A 24115-nucleotide genomic window follows, 5' to 3' on the forward strand; every position below is an offset into this window, starting at 1 on the left:
AAAAAAAAACACAACAGTATTTCTGCACAATATCTATTCAGTTATCTGTTTGCATTTGAAAGGGAAAGTTAGGGAGCAGAATTCTGGATTTATGTGCATAAGGAAAAAAAATAACCAATCTGCATCCCCCTCTTTGGGGAAACTATTTCCACCCTTCACTGAACCCCTCCCCTTTATGTAAAGGATGCTAATAGAACTTGTCTTGTCAAATGATCCCTCTGACAAATTACCCCCAGCAAGACTCCACCCATGTATTTCTACCATTTGACAGGTAACCCTAAGTTTTTCAACATATAGCAAGCAAAGGTGATAGCTTATCAATTTTCCTGTTATTTCTCTTCGATATACAGGGACAAACACTTGCTGTTTACATAACTTCTGCAAACCAAAAAGCAGGAAATGGGAGGGAAACTTTTTACAAAATATGAAAAGTTTAATACCTTCCCCAAAACAGAAGCCAGGTAAAGATTTTAAAAGCAAATCTGTGAACATAAAACTCTACTAGGAAACTGACATTAAATATGAAAGATGCTAAATGTGCTCAACAATGTTTGCAACCTCACAAGCCACACTAGATACAAAATTTAAGCAAAAGGGTCTCTGACCTTCTTAACCTTAGCCGAGTTCAGATCCACCCCCAGAACTCCCTTCCTGCCTAGTGTGAACGTAATTAAGGGGAAGCTGCAGTGGCAATTTCTCTCCTCATTAACTTCCTGATTGGTTTCAGCCTCAGGATTCTGCCGGGCAGTAGTTTGTCACCAATTCCAAATGGCCAATCGTTAATACTAATGTTTGTGTAACTAACTGCCAGCATCTGCCACGGCTTCTTGTACAACAATAATGGTGAAAGGGTACATTAGTGCTCCTGTGTTAATTCAGCTTGTGTTCATCAATAGGGAAATCTATGATGTAATTAGCAAAATGCACTGGGAACGGAGTGCTGAAGTCATTTGTAGGGAACTAAATCATCGTAGAAGCTGCACCGAGTCCTGATGTGTTTGCCATCAATACTTATTATGTTTGGGATTTAATAAGGTATATTACCGTGCTGAAAAGAGACCTTTTTACAAGAGAACACTATTTACGCTTGTTATGGGTTTGGAAAAGGTTTGCTGCGGCTAGTGGAAACACACAGAACTAAAAGAGCAGAGCTAGGATTTAAGAAGCGGACCTTTAAAACCACTCCACTGGACCAAATTATCTCAGAAGGCTCCTTTCTTCTAACGTGACATATGGATGGACAGACAGACAGAAGAACGGAGAGTTTTGTAGGGCTGCCTCAAAACCTCCAAGAAGGAAAGGCATGATCTGGAAACTTAGTGAATAAATCTGAAAAACAATTTGGGCAATTTCCTGACAAACAATTACCTTTGATACTGATAGTACTTGCTTAGTAACTGAAATTAAAAAGCAAGGGTAATAGTGTGTAAGCCTTTTTAAGTGGAGCGCTGTTAAATAGTACTTTACAGACACCAACAAAGCATACACATGCATGCCAACCCAAACAACTGGGAACCTAAAAAACCTGAAACCTTCATTTTACTGCAGTCCATAAAGGCTACATTTGAACTGTTACATGGATTTAAAAATCCCCACAAATCCAAGATGATTTATGAATTGTGCTACATACACAGCACGTTGTATATACAAAGAAATGTTTTCCAAAGGCGGCACTTTGCTCTGACATCTTGGAACTACACAAAGATCTGGAGAGCCATCTAAGAACCAACCAGGGAGAGGGTATGAGTTATCTGCCCACCGCCCTCAACCCACCTCAAACCAGTGATGGAACCTTCTCTGTCTGGAAGCGCTGGGGACGAGAAGGTTTACTGCCCCACTTTCTGAATGCCACATGCTGTAATGAAATACTTAATCCTCAAACCAGTCACTGAAAGAATCACCCCCGCCGGTTGATGGAGGGGACCCCGTGCGTGTGGCACTTGTCAGCACCACCGCCTGGGTTGCTCCCCCCGGACCATCCCACCCTCCTTGGGTGCCACACCGGCCTGGGAACCCTCCTCATCTCCGTGCGGCGAGTTTAAGGAGGCAAAAGAACTGACCCTTGTCAGGCTGATGCAGTGGCCAGAAAGGAGTGAGTGAGTGCTCTCTGCCACGTTCTGAGCCCTGGGCCTGCCTTCTGCCTTCAGTCAGCAGCTGACCCAGGAGATGCCCCTCCACCCCAGCCATGCACCTCTTACCCCCATTTAACTGATCCCTGACCAGAAAAGGGAGGGGCGGGAATTCTGCAAAAGGAAGAAATGTGGGGATAGCTCCCTTTGGCCCTCAGTTGCCTTGTGCGTGTTTTCTTGGAAAGTATTCCTGTGACTCAGGCTACAGAGACACACACAGTGCCACCTGCAGAGACGGGGGAGGCTCCAAGCACTCCTAATCCATGACTGCACTCAGGGAAGATGCAAATAAATGAACTCAACCGGTTTTGGAAAGTGTCAGCATTTTTCAGGGTTTCTCCACTCAAAATTTAAATCGATGTTATTTTTACTTTTGTCCAAGGCTTGGCATCGTCTTTGAATAGTGGGACAGTGTTTGCTGAACTCATTTTGTGTGGCCCCCTCCTAAGAGTAGTTAAGGATTTCAGAAGTGTTATCCTGGAGACGAATGTCCAAAATGTGTTTTAGTAGTGTCCTTAAAGGTACACTCTCCGTTTTAATGCAGCTTCATTAAACTCTGTTGGGGGAAGAGTAGTAATTGGTCACTGTAAATCATTTTATACCAATTAAAAATTCCAAAGTCAGAATTATCCTTTCTGCTTTTTAAGTTGATTTTAATGAGCCTGACTCAAGGCTCATTTCAACTCAAAAGGTTCCTCTTAATTATTTTGTAAAAATGCTAATGCCTTGTGTCAGTGGGACTGTAAGGAAAGGTACAGTGTTGGTAGCACTAGAAATTGGTTCGGTCTTTCTGGACAGCAATCTAGCGACATGTAATGAGAACCGTAAAACTGTTCATCCCCTCTGACCCGGTAATTCCACTCTGGGGAATAGACCCAAAGAAAGAAAGAATAATTGGCCCAGAGATGCTCAACACACGACTATTTGCATCACTGAAGATGTCAGTGCTTCGCTCCGGGCTGGGACTGGGCGGTGGGGGGATGGGGACAGCTGAGCTCGGGGAGGGGGGGCAGGAAGCTTTCACAAGGCAATAAACAATTCAGGATTATGCTACCCCTCGATCGCGGGCAGGCTCCCAGCATTTACAGAAATGGAAGAAATGACTTCTGGAGACCGAGGTAGAGCCTAAAAAGTAAGAAAAAGGAAGACTTGCCCATCTGCTCTTTTCTCCGGTTCCAGTGAAAGGTGGGGAGACCTCGGGGCTGACCCTTGATTGAACCAGCAAGCCCAGTATCTTGTTTTCTCTCAAGTAGCCTATTTGTCCACCGAAGGAGGGGCTTTCTTTTACTATTATTTAAAAGCAAAAAACCTTGCACATAATCACTCTTCCCGGTGCTGGGGAAAAAGAAAAAAATTTAAGATAATGGCAGCAACGCCATCTAACCATCATCGTACCGCCACCCCCAAAACCCACCTCACCAAAAAAACCAAACAAAAACCACTCTAACTGCTAAATCTTTCGACACTGCAAAGACCCCTGACTTTTAACTTGAATGATCTGTTGGAAGTCAGTGGGCTGGAACGAATAATTCTCCTCCAATGATGTGAGAAAACAGGATATTCATGCTTGAGAAAAATTTTTCTTCCTCTCTATGTTAAATACTATTCAACGCCCACTAAGAAACCACTTAAAAATAAGAATGCAAGCAGCATTCTTCAATTGTTAGCAACTCTTCACCTCCGAGGGGACAGGGAGAAAAACAAAAGTGCTGGCCTCGGAGTCTGATGAAAAAGCTAATGAAAATTTCTCAAACAACAAATTCTTCCGCTTCATGACAAACCGTAGTGTTTGGAAATAAAATCCCTTCCAATCAATACCACTTAGCAGATATTTAATGTTTCACAATGGAACTCTTTTCCGCTGTGAAACTGCTGCCCCTTCTCACTAACGTTTAAAATAATTAGGATTATCTGAGCCAGTCCGAAGCTTGGCAGGTTCAGTCTGTACTTTCAAACAGCATTAATTCTTGGCACTCGGAACAAGGGATAAAAGGTAAAGATATGAATGGAGATCTTTATTCAACCCGATCTATCACGGATTAGTTCATTCTTTTCCAGTTCATGCCTGCACTCCAGTTAAGGGGAGGGCAAAGCTGTAACTGATGTAATTAGAAACCACAAGCTGAGAAAAAATAGCCCTTTATTAATCTCCCCATTTACTATGTATTTACTAAAATATATATATGTGTATATATATACATATATGTATATATAGATATATATAAAATCTTTGAAACAATTAAGTGTGTTTTTTCCCCCAACCTAAGTGTAATTAAAGGACAGTGACAAGAGAGAGCTGTTGAGGATTACGCCTTCCTTGAAAACACGTCTTCACGGGCAGTTCTAAAATCTAACACCGATTCTGAGAGGGGCCAGCTCTGTGCTCTGCATGTTGTCGAGACAAGTGGCCGAGCCACGGTAAAGGAAGGTTCCTGTGGTTGGCAGCAGGCACAGGTCACTGCTTCTCTCTTGACGGAACCCTCACGACCTTTTGAAGCACTGGGAAGGGCCGTTTCTACAAACGAAGTGAACGTGTAAGAGAAAGTACCCATTATGCAATATTAACAGTACCTCCGTCCCTCTAAATTTCTTGCATAACAAGGAGACACAACTCCCCAAATCACGCCAGAACACTTTCATTCTCAAGGTAAGCAGAAGCCCATGGAGCACCCTTCAGGAGCACGCTGGAGACAGCGAGGGCCCCGGGGGGGGAGGGGGGGGCAGGTGCTGAGGACCCGAGTCACAGCCTGGCCTGGCGGTCTGCAGCCCACCAGCTGGCTCATCCTACCGCTCCACAAAATCGGAGAGGATACGCCAAACCTTCTCCCTTACCCCCCTAGAGTTCAACACAGAGGGAACAATCATTGACTGTTTTAACGTAGTGCCCAAAAAACGAAAACGAGAGGAAGGAAGGACGCCACTCAGCCTTGCACCCGACCTGGGACCCTGGGGCAGAATCCTCTCGGACCAGACGCCCCCCACGCCCCCTCTGCAAGACAGATACTCCTGAACTACTACATGGCTTATTGCTTAGGGTCATAAAACCAACTGGAGTGTCAGAGCAAGCCCATGAATTAGCAGTGTGCCCGCGACAGCAGCCCTAACAGGGGCTCGGCACCTCCAAGGACCCCACCCGTCACACCTCTACCCCAAAACTTCCTGCCCGTCAGCAGTGGTGATGCTGCTGGAGGCTCCCTGACCCCAAACTGTCCCCATCAGTAGTGGAGGACTCTCTCGCTGACTCACTCATTCCTGAACTCTTTCTGAAGTGCGCACATGAGGGGTTAACTCATCAGGGCTGGCCCACCTGAGGGAGGCAGCATTTTTGGTGACCCACACAATCCAAACATTCACATTTCCTCAGTGTGTTTTAACCAAAATACACTGCGTCTCAAAACCGCGCAGCGTGGCTTCGACTTCTCTTAGGTGACAACATCCTGAGATAAAGCCTCACACTGGCTGACTCTGCCCTCCTTTGCCCTTCGGTGAACTGAATACGAAGCAGACTCTGAAGAAACCCCCTACGCTGCCTGGGGGATGGACGGAAGCATCCTGGGCCTCGGTTTCCCCATCTGTGAAACGAGACTATTAACAGGCCACTGTGATAATTACCGAGTAACATTAATCAGTTGCCTCATTTTATTTGTCTGCAAGTCTCAGTCTTAAGGTCTTAAAGTTAGAAGATTCTTGCCTTTGAAGGTGCAGGAATTCAATCGGGATTTAGGACAAGGTCTATTCATCCTGGGCCACATACACAGTTGCCTTCTTGAGAAAGCCCGGAAGAGGAATGCAGGTTTGCTTCCTTTGGACCTGCAGCATAGCCAGGGTGTCCAACGATCACGCACAGCATCCCTTTAAGACAGCGCGATCTGGAAGCAGGAAGAATCTCTTGTGTTTGAGCCTAAGTCTGTCTGAAAAGGGGAACTCTGGGAAGTCCTGGGCAGAGGCATCGGTGACCCAAGAGAAGTAGGGGTCTCACTGGTTCCCAATCTTCAATCACTGGCTACCTGGAGCCCTGAGAATGGGGCTCGCTGGGCTGGCGGAAGCTGACCCTCAGAGGGCAACAGGGCAGAGCCCCTGTTAGGTATGCGGGCTTTGGTCAGTTCCGTACCCTCTCCATGCCTGAGTTTCCTCGTCTGTAAAACGGGAACAGAGTAGATGGTTCTACACAAAGCGGTGGGGCTCTGTAAAGTCCGATGCCGCCGAAAAGCCCACATTCAAATCCCGCCAAGCTTCAGGCTATGGTGACCCCCACGCGGGGCCTGGCTAGGGCAGCAAGACTTCAGCACTGTCTGAGCCCTGTCCCTAGCACCACCTCCCAGCCTCCACCCCCCTCCCCGCTGCCCCCAGCAGCCTCCGAGAGTCCGTGCCAGAAGACTCCGAGCTCTGAGCTCGGACACCAGCACCTCAGTAAACACCTGAGACCCGGTTTCTTTAACTGTTAAAGGAGAATAATCGTGTGTCTCACAAAGCTGACTAGAGGATCGAGGAGACGGAATCTGACGAAATAGTTGGCTGGCAAACCTGTAGAATATACACACTCGTCAGTCACGATGAGCCCCCGCTGCTCCCCCAACCCCGCAGGAGTCCACAAACTTCTGCGGGAAGAAGCCAGGGACTCTGTGCACCCCACTGCCCAGCACAGAACCAAGAAATGAGTAAGATTTGTATTAACTCTGGTTGAGAAAGAAAAAAAAAAGGTGGGGGGGGGGGTACTTAGTGATGACACAGCCCAAACATCCCTGAATGTTCTCAGACAAGTTTCAATTCTGACGTTCAGGGAAAGGGGACTTTTACTTTATTCGCCCTTCTGCACACACCAAGACACTGACAGTTACGATGAATTAATTCCAAGTTGACCCCGGGGCCTGTGAGTCTGTGCTTTTCACAGCACCATGCACAGCACTGGCGTTACACATGGGACTTCCAGAAGCCAGGTCAACAGGTCAGCAGTCAGGGCTGAACCAGGTGGAGCCGTCAGAGCCTCGTGGCAAAAACAGGTAAAAGACAGACATCTGGCATGCTGAAATGGAGAACATCTACCATACGTTGTCTGGCACAGGGCAGTGCGCACAGTGGGTGTTTAATAATGACAAACGTGTGGGAGAGACCGTGGAATTCAGTCTTCGCCAGACACGCCGTAACCACAGAACGGGGCGAACTCGCACACTGGCCAGAGTCGCAAGCCTAAAACCAGCTTTGAGGGCTATAAACTGCAAGGGTTTTACTGAATTCCATCTGTATTTACTGCACAGACTCTAAGCAAAGCCTGGGTACAGAGGCAGAGAAAAGCCACACCAAACACACCCTGAGACCAGGATCTCAGCCCGGGCCAAGGCCAAAGAGCCCGGCTCTTAGTGACCATGGGGACCGTGTTCCGGGGGACTCTGCAATGCAAACACAGCTCAAGTCCAAGAACGGCACGGCGACTGGGTGGTCACATGGACAGCTGCATTTGCAAACAGAGCATAAACACGGAATATAATCTCAGAAACTAAAGCAGACCAGGCAAACCAGATGCTCAAAAGTCATCTCTGCAGGAGGTTTTCCACGCGATCCTGGGAAAGCGGTTTTCTCAGATACAGAAGGATTCACGCTCACAAAGCAGGCTGCGGGGGGCATTTGCCATGCCAAAAACTAGCTCAGCTCTGTCCAGATTATGTTGCAACAAGAGAACATTTTCAAGTAGCCTTGTGTTTTTCTTCACGTTGAGAGGAAGAAAGGATCACAGATGCTTTGACCTTAATGGGTAATATAATTGATGGGAACATCGACCTTGATGGGCATCTTGTTGAAGCTAAGAAAAAGGATCAAAGTTTGGAGTTCACACCACTACCGGGAGGGCTGGTCGGCGAAGGACAGTGAATGCTGCCTTCGAACCTAAGGCCTGAAAGGAACTCGGTTGCTGGCTAAACCACCAGCCTGTGGCCTGTCTTCCACTTTGGGATTACATCATCGTCCATAAAACGTGCTACTTAACAAGACATTTAAGATATGCAGCTTTAGATGCACGGTTAAGGAAGCTTTTCGTTTAGAAATATTCTGAGACGTTTTGCCACGAAGTGGACATAAGAGAAAGTTCGTGAGCCATTTCTCAAATAGAACCTGTATAAAATTTGAAGCTTGTAATTTAAAAGTAAATATTGGGGCACCTGGGTGGCTGGGTCGGTGGAGGGTCTGACTTCGGCTCAGGTCACAATCTCGTGTTCATGGGTTAGAGCCCCTCAGAGTCGGGAGCCTGCTTTGGGTTCTGTATCTCCCTCTCTCTCTGCCCCTCCCCGATCATGCTCTGTCTCTCAAAAAATAAAAAACGCTAAAAAAAATTAAAAATAAAAAATGAAAGTAAATATTGTGGGAGGCCCGGGTGGCTCAGTCAGTTAAAGTGTCCGACTCTTGGTTTCAGCTCAGGTCATGATCTCACAGTTTTTGAGTTTGAGCCCCACATCGGGGTCCGCACTGACAGCTCAGAGCCTGTGTGGAATTCTCTCTCTCTCTCTGCCCCTCCCCCACTTGCGCACACACGTGGTCTCTCACTCTCTCAAAATAATTAAAAACAAAATAAAAGTAAATATTGTGCCCCAAATGAAATGCCAGCAAGCAGGGTAGAAAACTGTGTTGCGTACATTATTTTACCTTTACCTCAAGGGGACTCCATCTTCTTTCAAAAGCAAATGCAAGGGGCGCCTGGGTGGCTCAGTCGGTTAAGCGGCCGACTTCGGCTCAGGTCATGATCTTACGGTCTGTGAGTTTGAGCCCCGTGTCGGGCTCTGTGCTGACAGCTCAGAGCCCGGAGCCCGTTTCAGACTCTGTGTCTCCCTCTCTCTGACCCTCCCCCATTCATGCTCGGTCTCTCTCTGTCTCAAAAATAAACATTAAAAAAAATTTAAAAAAAAATATTAAAAAAATAAATAAATAAAAGCAAATGCAAAACTCATCAGTACTGGCTACCATTCTATGCCAACTCGTTACTCCCCTTTCTAGCTAGCATTACAGGAAATCTAAGACTAGTAATTATTAATATTTTTCTCTGGTACAGGATAAGGAAGCAGACACATCCAAATAAAACATATGCCAGATGAAATCAATCAGGACAGAAAATTCCAGGCATTTCCAGACAGGAGCATACATGCCTAACTCACAGCCACACGAGTGATTTTACCGCCTAAATACAATACCGCCATCATGGACAGTTAAGGGAAGTTCAGGTTACAAGAGCGAGAATACACTATTTTGGAATGGTTCACGTTAAGGGTGAACAGAAATAAGAAAATAAGAGCACAGAGTGTATGTTTTTCCAAAAGAGAATTTCTACACTTTGCCCAAGACTCCAAAAGCTAAAAAAATAAAATAAAATAAAAAATTCAATAGATGTATTTCTGAAATCATTTTTAGGTCAAGTGCTGTCTTTTCACTTAGCCCCCAAGAACGGACATCCACCCTGTGTGAAGTGAATCTGTGGGTGATATGAGGCATTTGGGGACTGTGATTGCGCCTTCTTCCCTCTAGACGTTTGTGGTACTTTCTAACTGTTTCGAGAGAGAAGAGCTCATGTGTGGACAAGAAAAGGTCTTCCTTTCCTCCACAACTGCATCTGGAAGCCAACGTGAGCCGCGGCCTTTGTTTGGGGCGCTCCGGGAATGGCCGCCTGTGGCCTCCTTGGGCGAAAGGCTCCGCACGGGGGGCTGCGGGTGCCCGTCAGCCCAGCTCCGCTCTGAACCGAAGGGAACCGATACCAGCATGTATTTACCAAAGCAGGGGACAAATTCTTATTTAGCTCTTCCTTCCTCTGGTCAACAGACTGGGTTTCCCTTTCAGGACTTCGTTTTCTGTTTTTCGTTTCTTTTTTACTGTGGTGAAACGCACATCACATAGGACATTTTAACCATTTTTAAGCGTGCAGTGGAGGGGTATTACGTCCACACACGTTGTGATGCACTTGCCATCTCCAGAACGTCTTCATGCTTGCAAACAAAAAGTCCACACCCGCTGAACGAGAACTCTCCATTCCCTCCTCCCTCAGCGCCCAGTGAGCACCCTTCTGTTTTCTGTGTTTGCGCAAGGACCACTCTGGGAACCCCACGGAAGTGGGTCATACAGTGTTTGTCGTTTTGTGACTGGCTTATTTCAGTTGGCATAATGTCCTCAGGGTTCATCCGTGTTGTAGCGTGCGGCAGAATTTCTGTCCTTCTGAAGGCTGAATAATGTTCCACTGTATGTAGACACCACATTTTGTTTGCCTACTCATTTCTCGGTGGCTATGTGGGCCGTGTCTGCCTTTGGCTATTATGAAAAATGCTGGTGTAATCACTGGTGTTCAAATATCTGCTAACGTCCTTGCTGGCAATTCTTTGGGGGAACATACCCAGAAGTGTGACTGCTGGATTATATGGTAAACCCATTTTCAGGGGCACCTGGGTGGCTCAGTCGGTTAAGCATCCGACTTCGGCTCAGGTCATGATCTCGTGGTCTGTGAGTTCGAGCCCCGTGTCGGGCTCTGTGCTGACCGCTCAGAGCCTGGAGCCTGCTTCGGATTCTGTGTCTCCCTCTCACTCTGCCCCTCCCCTGCTCACGCTCTCGCTCTCTCAAAAAAATGAATAAAACATTGAAAAGTCACATGGTAATTCCACTTTCAATGTTTTGAGGAACCGGTGTTAAGGTTTTTCAGAGTAGCTATACCATTTTACATTCCCACCAGCAACACACAGGGTTCCAATTTCTCCACAACCTTGCAAACACTTATTCTTTTGTTTGTTTAAATTACAGCCATCCTAACAGGTCCTAATAGGTCTTTTCCTATTAACCCTTGCCTCAATTTCTCCCTGCCCTTCTTTACCCTTAGTGTGCTGTCTCCATTTCACTACCACAGAATTTAACTGAAGAGTAGGCCTCACGGCCCATTCGCTGGGTTAGGCCCAGCCAACTGGTTCCCCACAACGGCCACCCTACTTCCAGAGAAACATCTACCCTCAATCAGCACCTCTGGTGGCATCTGGAAAAGCCCAGACTCATCTGAGGAGCAGCAACTGGTTTGCCCACATCTCCCCTGCACCTGACTCATCCTGCTCTCCCCACCCCCAGCTCAGACCCAGGATCCTGGCCTTTGACACATGCTCATGCTGGTCTCACTGTCCCCCAGTCTCCACAGGTCGAAACCCAGCTCAAAGCTACTTCCCTCTCCCTCCTCAAAGGCCCAGAGTATTTTGTCTCTGCCTTTCTTGTGGTGCTCACTCCCACCTCCCTAGCCCTGCCTCTCCGCCTCTCCCATCACTGACCTAACAACTCTCCCCACAGAACAGGGGAGGATCCATGTCATATTTGTCTTTGGGGCCCTTTGGTGGCCACCAGTTAAAAGCCTGCTGTCTGGTAAGCACTCAACACATACTAGTTGATGAACGAATGAGAGATAGGACTCACCGGTCAAAGCAAGCGGATCTGTTTCCTAGACCCCAACCCACCCTGAGCCACACACTACGTGAGCTCCCACAAGAACAATGGCGGGGAGGCAGCTGGAGTGAAAGGGAGAGGCATGGCTGCCAGTCCCACATCCAGGAAGGGGTGAGAGAGCCAACAGAGCCATGACGACACGTGACAGTGAATCTGAATCCTCCAGAAAGGTTCAGCAAGCTGAAGACAAGGATCCACTTATGAACCTCCCTGTTGTCTGAGGCTGGGAGGCAGGAAACTTTGGCGACAGCAGGGGAAATGATCAGTCATTTGGGGAATTCATTTATGTGAAATCGCTAATTTCTCAGTAACCAAGAGTTAATGAGGCACCATGAATCTTCTCTTAAACTCAGTCCTCGGGGCGCCTGGGTGGCTCAGTTGGTTGAACGTCTGCCTCGACTCTTGGTTTCAGCGAAGATCATGATCTCATGGGTTCGTGAGATCAAACCCCACATCAGGCTCTGTACTGATAGCGTGGAACCTGCTGGGGACTCTCTCTCTGCCCCTCTCTGCTCGCACACACACTCACACTCTCTCTTAAAATAAACATTAAAAAAAAAAACAAACTCAGTCCTTGGATGATGTAATTTCACTCTAGACACTAACAGAAACGTTAGATGTGAAATCGCAAGACTGAAAGGTACGTAGGCACTTTTTTTCCTCCAATGAAAGAACCTTATTAAAACTACTCCCTGAAAAAGGTAGGTAATGTGACGCCATCACATAGGTTTTGCAAAGACTGCTTCCTATTATTGATTGAGAATGAGAACACCATAATAAACAGACTTAATTCAACAGACGTACAGAGAACTCCGGCCTCAATCCTCTTCACAAGCACCCCTGACACATAATACACAATGGCCACGGACTTGTCTGCAAAGCAAGCCTCTACATATTTCAGAGATACGTATCTTCCAAACCTTTGAAGTCTCGGACATTCAAGTCTGTAGTCTATCACAATAAGAAGTAGTCTTAGGGGCGCCTGGGTGGCGCAGTCGGTTAAGCGCCCGACTTCAGCCGGGTCACGATCTCGCGGTCCGTGAGTTCGAGCCCCGCATCAGACTCTGGGCTGATGGCTCGGAGCCTGGGGCCTGTTTCCGATTCTGTGTCTCCCTCTCTCTCTGCCCCTCCCCCGTTCATGCTCTGTCTCTCTCTGTCCCAAAAATAAATAAAAAAGCGTTGAAAAAAAAAAAAATTTAAAAAAAAAAAAAAAAAAGAAGTAGTCTTATCACTACTAAAAATAGACCTTTCAGCTTTAAAAAACAAAAGACAAACAAGAAGAATATAAATATCACCGACTCTGACTAAGCAGCAGGCCAGCATTTGGTCACAATATAATTGATTTCACCCTCAATGCTACTGTTGAAAGTATTTAAATGCCCAGGCACTGACTCCAACCCACACACTCCTCCTCGATCCCCCATTCCAAGCAGACCAGGTATTTTCACACATGGTTCATCTTCAGTGAAGACTGTAATTAAATCTTTAATTTGAAAACAAGAGTGAAGGTCCAGCACTCTGCATTATTGGCTGCCCTCGAAGCTTAGAGCAAAGAGCAATCAAATAACAAATGGTGACCTTAGCTCCTTCAAGCTTAAGTAATCTGCTAATTTCAGAAGGTACCGGCTCCTCTCAAAAGTGGCCAATTTACAAGTGGAAGTGCTTTCCATAGTTAACTGGCAAGCTTCCTGGGAATCAGAAATGTTATTTAAATTGCATAAACCGTCAAGTTTATGTGCTGCCTGGCCTTTTGCTCACACCATCATCTTTAAAGCATAAACTTCAGAACGTGCTTTATTTCATATCCAACGTGTGGGAAGAGGCCTGTTAGGGAGCTGAGGATTAGGAACACGAATACTAGCACTGGTCCCTTTTACTCTCCTCCTCTACCTCCAGAATGACCTAAAACTCTTCTTAGGCATAAAAAAAGGCAGTGTGGTACAAACTGATTATTAACTCTTAGAATACTTATTAAACATCTGCTCTGTGCCCTGCAAGGCCTACTGTAGCCACAGGAAATAGAACTGTGAGTAAAACAAGTCTCTGTTCTCATAAGGAAACACCAGGGACACCTGTAATCACCAACACCTGGGAACGGATTCTGGCCAGGTCACTTACTGGTGATGTGACATTGGGAATATTTTCACAGCTCTGAACTTCTCTTCATGATCTATTAACGGAAAACAACAGGGGCAGCTGGGTGGGCTCAGCCCGTTAAGCAGCCAACTTGTCGGCTCAGGTGGTGATCTCATCGTTCCCAGTTCCAGAATTTGAGCTCCACGTCGGGCTCTGTGCTGACAGCTCAAAGCCTGGAGCCTGTTTCAGATTCTGTCTCCCTCTCTGTCTCCGCCCCTCCCCCACTCATGCTCTGTCTGTCTGTCTCTCTCTCAAAATTAAATAAACATTAAAAAAATAAAAAAAAAAACAGTAAGATTAAAGGCTGTTGCAATTAAAAATAAAATACACTGAATATTCGATCAACACTAGTCTCTTCCTCTGCTTGTTCCTTTCCATAATACGGGAGCAGATATTCAGTACCCCAGGGACCATCGGAAGCAAAATCAGGAGGAAGGTGGTGTTTTTTCTCAATTCTTTGTTTGCCTGCCTTTGTGTCTTCTTCACCTCTTTGCACTTCTTTTCTGTTCTTCAGAATCTGTGGTCCCTGGTCCTCCCTCTGCCAAATTACACCTTCCCCTGCCCCTCAGCCCATTCCAGAATTCTATTCTTTCAAGTAACCCCTTGAAGCTCTTGATGAAAAGCATCCAATTAAACTAATTCACAAGGTAAATGCAGGCTTCACGCTTTGACCCTCTTGTGGATGTGTTCATTTCAAGGAGGTGGCTTCCAGGCATTTCGGACGAGTCGTCTGGGGGCGGGGAAAATTTCCAAAGTATTGCCGGTATGCAGACCGTACCGCTATTAAGCAGGTACATCCTGAGATTCGCTTTGACGAGGTCAAGTTTTTGTAATGTACAGCAAAGACACACTCCTGCTGAGTGAGGTTCTGGTCCATGCACAGTCTGCATTCCCATCCCAGGCCAAAGTCCCAGCCTTTCAAAGCATCTACCCCCGGGGGGCGCCTGGGTGGCTCAGTTGGTTGAACTTCCTACTCTTGATTTTGGCTCAGGTCATGACCAGGGTCATGGGATCAAGTCCTGCATCGGGCTCCAAGCTCAGCGTGGAGCCTGCTTAAGATTCTTGGCATTCTCTCCCTCTCTCTCAAACACTAAATAAATAAATAAATAAATAAATAAATAAATAAATAAATGTACCTAGTGAGAGACTCTCCAGCTGATAATCAGCTTCCCTTCCTGGAGCTTCATTAGAATGCAATTCTAGGGCGGACCAGAAAACCACTGGTATTTAAAGAATCAAAGTCACAAGACAATTATTTCCCCGCTAACGGTAACTCTCCTGTTTTCTAGCACTTCACTGAGGCTCCAGAATCCTCATGACGTATTTGTCAGAGCAGTGAATAGAATGAGCTTTTAATTATTTTTGTTAGGAAATATTGCTAGCGTTCACACTAAACCAGGTAAAATTGAGAGAAAAAGCAAAGACACAAATATTAGCATTAGCTAACCATGTGCTTGGGAGCGAAGGGGGGGGAATTTATCATGCTAAACCAAGGTCATCCATTTATAGCAGAAGTACTTAGAACTTTCTGTGTCAAAATCAACTATCATATACCAAAGGATTTACTTTGCTTTAATAAACATGTATTCTTTTTGTAGTAATAAAAAGTGATAGAAAATGGCAGAAAGGAAGGATAAAAGGAAATGAAAGAAAACACAGGCCATGCTGGAAACCCAGCTCCCCCTTTGGAACTGTAGGAGTCAGCTCTCTAATGAGGGCAGGCGTGGACACTGGCAGATGAAACAGGGATTCTTAGGAAGGCTGGACCTCCCAGACTCAGGCAGGAGCTAAGTGCTGACCTAGGTAAGCAGGCTGGTGAAATGAGCCTCAGCCCACATTATTTATTAGCATAATTATTAATAATAATCACTATCATTCATTGAAGCCCTATTGTGTTCCAGGCTGCACTTTGCTTATTACCTTCACAAAAAAAAAAAAAAAAAAAAAAACCCTTTGGGGAGGTGGGTATTAATAACCTCATTTGGCAGATTTTACAAACTGAGGCCCAGAGGTGGTGATTAACATCCAAGGTCACACAAGCGCAGAGTGTCAGAGCCAGAATCTGTGCCTGAGTGGCCTTGAACCGGACTGTCCACCACAAGGCCACAGTGCAGAACCACCAGTCTGCTGTCTCCACCTGCCTCCTGCAGACACCCCCCTCCTTCCAGGGAGCCCTCTGCACCCAGCTCTCATCTTCCTCCCATTCACCAAGTTGCTGCCTGAGATCCCCTCCAGAAAGCCATGGTTGTGCTCAAAGAGACAGCTTTGAAGTTTAAGCATCACCAGCTGCACAAGGGCCCCCCATTCTCACATCTTTTAAATCTGTCTTCCACGCCAAAGAGACGTGAGGAATCCATCACGTGATTCAGTGGAGGGAAGGGTTGGGGGCAACTTATGTGTTTGCCGCTGATTGTCAGATTCTGGGCGGTTCAAGAAAATAAAGTAGGAATCACTTGGCAGAAGCCTGCATTCTCTTCAAGAGCAGCCTCCGCTGCAGAGCCTCGTGAGCCCCAAAGCAGCAGAGCACAGGGGAGAGGACAGTCCGTCCTGGGCCAGCAGGGACAGAGCGCGGATTTCCACCACAGACTCCTGAGCACTTGGCAGGAGCGTCAGAAACAGAACCACAGGATCTGGGAATCTGAGCGCTAGCATGCACGGACGCGTCCGAGAGAGCTTTTGCTTCCAGGTTGCAGGAGTCTCAGGAGAGGAGAGGAAGGCAAGACAAGACCCTTCCCAGTGTCAGAGCTTTGCTTTTCCCTTCCTCCCCGTGTCAGAGCTTTGCTTTTCCCCTCCTCCAATCTGAGAGAATGAAGACGGTTCAGCAAAGCTCACCCGTGACAGGGCGACAAGAGCGGGGGCTGAGGAAGCAGGGGCAGGTGGGCACCGAGGTGACAGACCTCACAGTCCCAGCACGCATCCAGAGCACAGAGAGGCACGAGACCGCCCACTTCTGGGCACATCCATATAGGTGAGTTTTCAGCGTAGCTAAGTAATTATCCAATTCCACCTCTTGTGACCTTTCATGAAGTCAGGATGGAGACGATGAAAAATGAACCAATTCACCCCAGCAGGCTCCAGCACCTCACGGTCAGCAGTATCAAGGGCTCCTGATACATCTAACAGAAATGCCGCGGCGCCTGACCGCGGCCACCGGCGGGAAGAACCTATCAATCAATGAAACTAACACAGAGTCCGGGTCCTGCTCAAATCTGAAGCCGCCGCGGCAGGAAATGGCTCACAGTACAATAATTAACTCCTGGATTCAGGCAGTATTGTCTTTAAGACTATCCTGTCTCTTGGGGCGCCTGGGTGGCTCAGTCGGTTAAGTGTCCGACTTTGGCTCAGGTCATGATCTCACAGTTCGGTAGTTTGAGCCGTGCGTCAGGCTCTGTGTTTACAGCTGAGAGCCTGGAGTCTGCTCTAGATTCTGTGTCTCCCTCTCTCTCAGCCCTGCCCCCACCCATGCTCTGTCTCTCTCTCTCTCTCAAAAATGAATAAACATTAAAAAACATTAAAAAAAAAAAAAAAAGACCATCCTGCCTCTTGGGCAAGTTATCTTCAGGACCTCAGTTTCCACATCTTTACAGCTCAGGGTCTGAGCTCAATGACTTATAATTTCTCTTCCAGAACTAAAATTCTGTGTTCTGATTCTCATGTTCTGATTCCTTAAATCTCCATTTCTTTTAGGCTCTAAAGGTTTAAGTGCCAGCTCAAAGTCAGAGTTAACAGAGTACAAAGCAGAACAAAGCAGAGTCGGGAAGTTTAACATCAAGTGATTAGTTCTGAAGCAAGAAATTAAGGCCTTTTCTTCCCTAATAGAGGCATTAACATTTTCTGTCAATAACTGACTATCTAAGTAAAAGCTCCTTCCAATCACTGGGATTCGGCCACTAAATGGGAGGTTGAATCTCTCTTTATGCTGCTATAGAAAGTAGCTTCATGTGACATGTGACAGCTTCTGCTTCAGAACCAAACAGTGATCAGGGACACCTGGGTGGCTCAGTCGGTGGCACACCGGAGTCTGGCTCAGGTCATGACCTCACAGTTCCTGAGTTCGAGCCTGCTGTCGGTTTAGCTGCTGTCAGCATAGGGCCTGCTTCAGATCCTCTGTGCCCCCCTCTCTGCCCCTACTCTGCTCAAGCTCTGTCAAAAATAAAAACAAACATTTAAAGAAAAAAGAATCAAATGCTGATCACGTGACGATGACTTGGTGGAAACCAGACTGGCAGATTTCTCACAAGGAATCTCCTAACTCGACTGATTCTCTGCAATCTTGATGGGCTCAGTGTTGGTGGATCGTCAACTACTGCTCTTTCGTGTGAATTTCAACCAGTATCCGCATGACCTCTTAGACCTGGACACACCCCCCTACACCCCTTAGCGTAGAGAGGACACACCCCCAGCCTTTCCCACAAAGGGGACAGCACATTTTTAAATGCCCCGAAAACACAGTTGTCTCTACACCGTATCAGCCAGAAAGCAGGTGGGATCGCCTCCCGCTTCCTGTATTTTGAACTGCCTCCTGTTAGACCAGATCCTCTAGTGACAAGAAAGCAGCTACGAGAGAGAAGAATCGCTCGGGTCTTTAAGAGCACCTCTGCCGGTACCAGAGCTGGACACGGACTGGGATTCAGTACAAGCTGTATGTTAGGCACAGGTGGACCGTGCTGGGGGACTAGGCCTGTGACCTGTCACCTGCTGTTGTACTTTTCCTGCAGGGACAGGAGGAAGCGGTGGTGGACAAAATGGTCCAGTCACTCGGTACCTCAGGCACTGCCCGGATGCTAGACAAGGGCGCCTCCCTTCCTGCCAGGCCATTTAAGAGGTGCTCTGGCTCCGAAGGAAACGAAAGGGACCCCCAGACTCCATTCTCCATCCACCAGATTGACAAAAATCTAGATGTTCAATAGAATCATGCTAGCAAAAGATTGGGGAAAGTGGTACTTTCACACAGTGCTGCTTAGCGAACCAGTATAGCTCAGCGTGGAGGTTAATGGGGTGACATTTAATACAATCTGAGACACAGACTTTCTTCGGAATGCCCCTTCTTAGTGTCTCCCCAGAAAAACATGTATATAGAGTGCGCATTCGTACAATGAACCAATAAACTGTGGTCCATCCAAACTGTACAACAGTAGGAGCCAGTGAGAAAGAATAAACCAACACGGAAGATCTCTAAAACCAAATGTTATCTGAAAAAACTGTATGTGAGCAACGATACGTTACAACTGCATTTGTATTAAAAAGCCAAGAAAACTATGTATTTCTACAGAAACATGTATCTGCGTGACTTCACAGCAAAAAGTCTAAGATGATAAATTAAGAATTTAGCTCTTGAGGTAACTGTTAAAATAAATGGGGGGGGGGGGCTTGGATGGCTCAGTGAGGTAAGCGTCCTGACTTCAGCTCAGGTCATGATCTCAAGGTTCGTGGTTTTAAGCCCTGCTTCGGGCTCTGTGCTGACAGCTCAGGACTCTTTGGCCTCTGTGTCTCCTTCTCTCTATCCTTCCCCCACTCGTGCTCTGTCTCTCAAAAATAAATAAATGTTAAAAACGTTTTAGAGGTGGCTGGGTGGCTCAGTCAGTTAAGCATCCAACTCTTGATTTCAGCTCAGGTCCTGATCTCATGGTTCATGGATTCAAACCCCGCGTTGGGCTCTGTGCTGACAGCTCAGAGCCTGGAACCTGCTTCAGATTCTGTGTCCCCCTCTCTCTCTGTCCCTCCCCCATTCATGCTCACCCGCTCTCTCGCACTCTCTCTCTCAAAATAAAGGAATAAACTGAAAAAAATACATTTTAAAAATAAATAAAATAAAATAAATAAAATAAGTAAAATAAAATAAATTAAATTAAATAAATGAGGGAAAAGACCACAGCACAGTACGCACAGCAAATTTACACTGGTTAAAAAATATGTGTGTAGGGTGCCTGGCTGGGTCAGTAAGGAGAGTGCATGACTCTTGATCTCGGGGTCATGAGCTCAAGCCCCACATTGGGTGTAGAGACTGCTTGAATAAAAGTAAACTTTAGGAGCACCTGGGTAGCTCAGTCAGTTGGGCGCCTGACTTCGGCTCAGGTCATGATCTCATGGTCTGTGAGTTCGAGCCCCACATCAGGCTCTGTGCTGACAGCTCAGAGCCTAGAGCCTCCTTCAGATTCTGTGTCTCCTTCTCTCTCTGTCCCCACCCCTCCACTCTCTGTCTCTCAAAAATAAATGAACATTAAAAAAAATTTTTTTGGGGCGCCTGGGTGGCGCAGTCGGTTAAGCGTCCGACTTCAGCCAGGTCACGATCTCGCGGTCCGTGAGTTCGAGCCCCGCGTCGGGCTCTGGGCTGATGGCTCGGAGCCTGGAGCCTGTTTCCGATTCTGTGTCTCCCTCTCTCTCTGCCCCTCCCCGTTCATGCTCTGTCTCTCTCTGTCCCAAAAATAAATAAAAAAACGTTGAAAAAAAAAATTTAAAAAAAAAAAAATAATAAAAAAAAAAAAAAATTTTTTTAAGTAAACTTTAAAAACAACAAAAAAATGTATGTGTATTAAAAAAAAAAGACAAATCAGGAATTACAAAGAAAATAAAAACAGCAGTGTTCTGTTCATCTAAGAAAAAATAAAGTTAGGGGTGCCTGGGTGGCTCAGTTGGTTGAGCCATCTGACTTCGGCTCAGGTCATGATCTTGAGGTCTGGAAGTTCCAGCTCCGCGATGGGCTCTGTGCTGACAGCTTGCAGCCTGGAGCTTGCTTCATCTTCTCTCTCTCTCTCTCTCTCTCTCTCTGCCCCTCCCCCACTTGTGCTGTGTCTCTCTCAAGAATAAACACTAAAAACATTTAGGAAAAAAGAGTTATTTTAACTGTTCACTCAGAAACATGTTCTGAGAAACCAGTTTTCCAAAATTATTTTTAACTGCTCTTAAATACGACTTAAAAAGGTACCTTTGAGGTGAATACGGCACAAAACATAGCTGTACACAGCAAGTTTCATCTTGATGGAAGCATGGAATTCCTGACTGCAAACTAGTAGGAAGAAAAAATTAACTACAGCCTAGTTATATTGTTCACAGGGACCACTGTAAACTATTTTGATTTTTGAAAATGCTACTTCATAGAAGGTCTAATTTGCTGATAAAATTTGCAATGCATTTCATTAATACCGCCAATTTGTTGTGACATAGCAGGTCTTTATCCAACAGAGGTCTGAACAATCCTATGGTTAAGCTGGTCACTTTGCAATGTGTATTGCTTTAGGCAACGAGATTCACCAAATTATCTTGTTAATAACCTTCTAAAATACAACTTTAACACCTTGCAAAGCAAAGAACTAGAATAAAAATATACTATGATGTCTCTGAAACATTATAGAAGAGTAATACCTAACAACGCATAGCCTGTTGTTATAAATGTGTGATATTATATTATGCTTATAAATGTTTGGAATAAAGCCAAATTTAAAGCAAGTCAAAAACCCAGATGCTTGAATCAGGCTTGGCTCCATGCACACAAAAAAGAGGGTTACTTATGAACAAGTGATTTGAGATCCAGGGGACAAGAGATTCTGTCCTCAAAATACACCTGCTACCCGCAGACCTAAATATCTGAAATTCTACTATGAAAGATTCTTCAGAATAAACACGGATGTCTTTTTAAAATGCAAATAATCAGGACGAAGACATAAAACCAATATTATTTTACCATGTTATTTACCAGATCATTCTCTCTCAAAAGAGGGGGGCCAGAATACTGAAAATAAGAGAAAGTCCTAGACGTGTGTGTCCTTACTGCGTGAAGAAGTTGGGAAGGATGATCATAGCCAACCCTACTAATCCCTTCATTTCTTTCCTGGATTTGGTTCCTTTAACACGCATAAATTCAATCCGGAACTTTCAATGGAGATCATGGAATCACCAGAAAACCAGTAACAGGTGCTACAGTTTATTGAACACTAACCACGTGCCATATGCAATCCTAATTCCTTTTCATATATTACTTCACTTGATTCACACTAACACAACGAAATGCATACTCTTACCTCCAACTTACAGGTATGAAAACTGAAGTTCAGGGTCACACGGCACTACGCAATAACCCACGTCTGAGACACACCCAACTCAATGCTCCACTATCCAATGGTGTCTCACCCCTCCCCTCAAAAGTTACACAGAAAAAGAGAGTCATTTGACCATGAATCACTGTTTAATCCCCCAAACCAACCACATTCTCTGAAGGGTCGCTTTTTTTTCCACATCATTTATTTTAGAAAGAGCAGCATGAGCTGGGGAGAAGAGCAGAGAAGAGAAGAGAGAACCTCAAGCAGGCTCCACACTGTCAGCATGGAGCCTGACTCGGGGCTCGATCCCGTGACCCTGAGATAGCGACCTAGCCAAAATCGAGAGTCAGATGCTCAACCAACCGAGCCACCCAGGCGCCCGGCTCACTCATACCTTTAATCTTTCGTTAAATCCATATATTTTGGTTAAGAAAGGTAAAAATAATTTCTTTACCATGGTATCTTTTCTGTCTTTCTTACCTCAGTAAATCATCTCTAGAATGGGGCACTTCATCAGTAAATCAGAACCTGCACATCTCCAACGGGCTAATTTCCACCAGTCTTTCCAGTTCCTTTCCCTGGCTGATGTTCCCAGATGGAAAGGAAATCCATTTGGCAACTGGCCGTGTATCCCACCATCCCAATGACTTTTGGAATTTAAGGAAATAAAAATAATTCACACTACCTGAAATCCAGGACGTAAGTGTCAGGCAGCTATGTGTTACTTTCATGGAAAACAGAGCTGGGTAAATTCACTGTCATATGTGAGTTGAAATGATTGGAGTTGCTCCAATAAGCAAACAGCACTAGGTGCCCGTGGTGTCTGACTTACACCCTAGAGGCAACACCTCCACGCGAGCTTAAACTCACGTCCCTGCAACAGCATCCTGCATCCAGAGCAGACCGTGGGTCACTGACTTCCTGTCCCAGGGCTTCTCTGATGCCACAGATACCACAGTTCTTCCAGCACACGTGTGCAAATCAGAGTGAGGGGCTTGATGCCTTAGCCGGTGGGGGATGGGAGCCTATGGATAGATGCTTCCCCTGCTTTACCCCCAGGTAGACAACTTTGAGAGGTTTCCAGGAGCTCTTCAGAAGGTTCCATATCTAATGCCTGTTGCTGCCCTCAGTGACTCAGATCATAACACAGCTTTACGCTGGCCTTTCCTCCTTCCTTCACTCTTCCTCCTTGGAACTACCACCGACCGTACCACAGCACAGCAGTCCTTGTCTTGAGCTCTGCTTTTCAGCAGAACCCAAGTGGAGACAGGCTTTCGTTATATCCCACCAAGTTGCCTAATAACAGAGTGTTGATGGGGTGGGGATGTGAGCTTGAAAGACAGATCTGACTTTGAATCCCAGCTCTGCCACTTACTGGTCACATTCTTTGGGAAAGTGACTTCGTGAAGTCAGTGGCTTTATTACCACAGACACCCACACTTTTTGTTTTTGTTGTTGTTGTTGTTGTTGTTGTTGTTGTTGTTGTTGGGATTGAAAGAAAAATCTGGAAGTAATTTCAAAAATCTCTTCAAGAACTTAAGTTATGTCAACCAAAATCTACACATGAACTTGTACGGTGCTGCTATGAAATGACCAATAAAACCAGTGAAAACCTTAGAAAATTTGACCATGAGCCCAAGAAACTAAGTAAGTAAAGAGAAAAGCATCAAACATGAGAAAGTGGATACAGCCACAGGTGTAGTGTCAGGAGGCCACCCGGGAGTTGAAAACCCCACCACCTTGCCTCTCCCAGATCAAGGATTGCCACTGACCTTAGCCTAACCTTGGACCGTTACACAACCCTCGGAATGTATTTAATGCCACTAAACTATACACTTTAAAACGCCCATTTTTATGTTATATATATTTAGCATCGAAGAAAAAGTATAATTGAAAATAAATGAGGGGTGCTGGGTAGCTCAGTCGGTTGAGCATCTGACTCTTGATTTCAGCTGAGGCCATGATGCCAGGGTTGTGGGATCGAGCCCTGTACTGGGCTCTGCACTGAGCATGGAGCCAGCTTAGGATTCTCTCTCTCTCTCCTTTGCCCCTCCCCCTTTGCTCTCTCGCGCTCTCTCTTTCTCTCTCTCTCTCAAAAACCCAAAAATTATTAGTGCTTCACTGTGAAAGATGTTACTAACATGACCCAGCAAGCTCTGTGGACTGGAACAGGTAAGTGGAAGAAGACAATGGCCTGACCGAAAAGAAAACAGAAGATAAAGAAATGAAGAAAAGGAAATCATGAGATTGTTCTCTCACCTACTATTAAATGCGCCAGAGTGGCGCCTGGGTGGTTCGGTCAGTGAAGAGTTGGACTTCGGCTCAGGTCATGGTCTCACTGCTCGTGGGTTCCAGCCCCGCGTCAGGCTC

General features: G+C 46.0%; 1 protein-coding gene across 2 annotated transcripts in view; it reads right to left on the reverse strand.

The window, feature by feature from the left end:
* DMRT1 (doublesex and mab-3 related transcription factor 1) overlaps window positions 1-24115 on the reverse strand; it is a 109808-nt gene that overhangs the window by 1324 nt on the left and 84369 nt on the right. The window lies entirely within an intron of this gene.

Source organism: Panthera pardus, unplaced genomic scaffold, assembly GCF_024362965.1.
Source record: "Panthera pardus isolate Hobbes unplaced genomic scaffold, ASM2436296v1 HiC_scaffold_20, whole genome shotgun sequence".
NCBI lineage: Eukaryota > Metazoa > Chordata > Mammalia > Carnivora > Felidae > Panthera > Panthera pardus.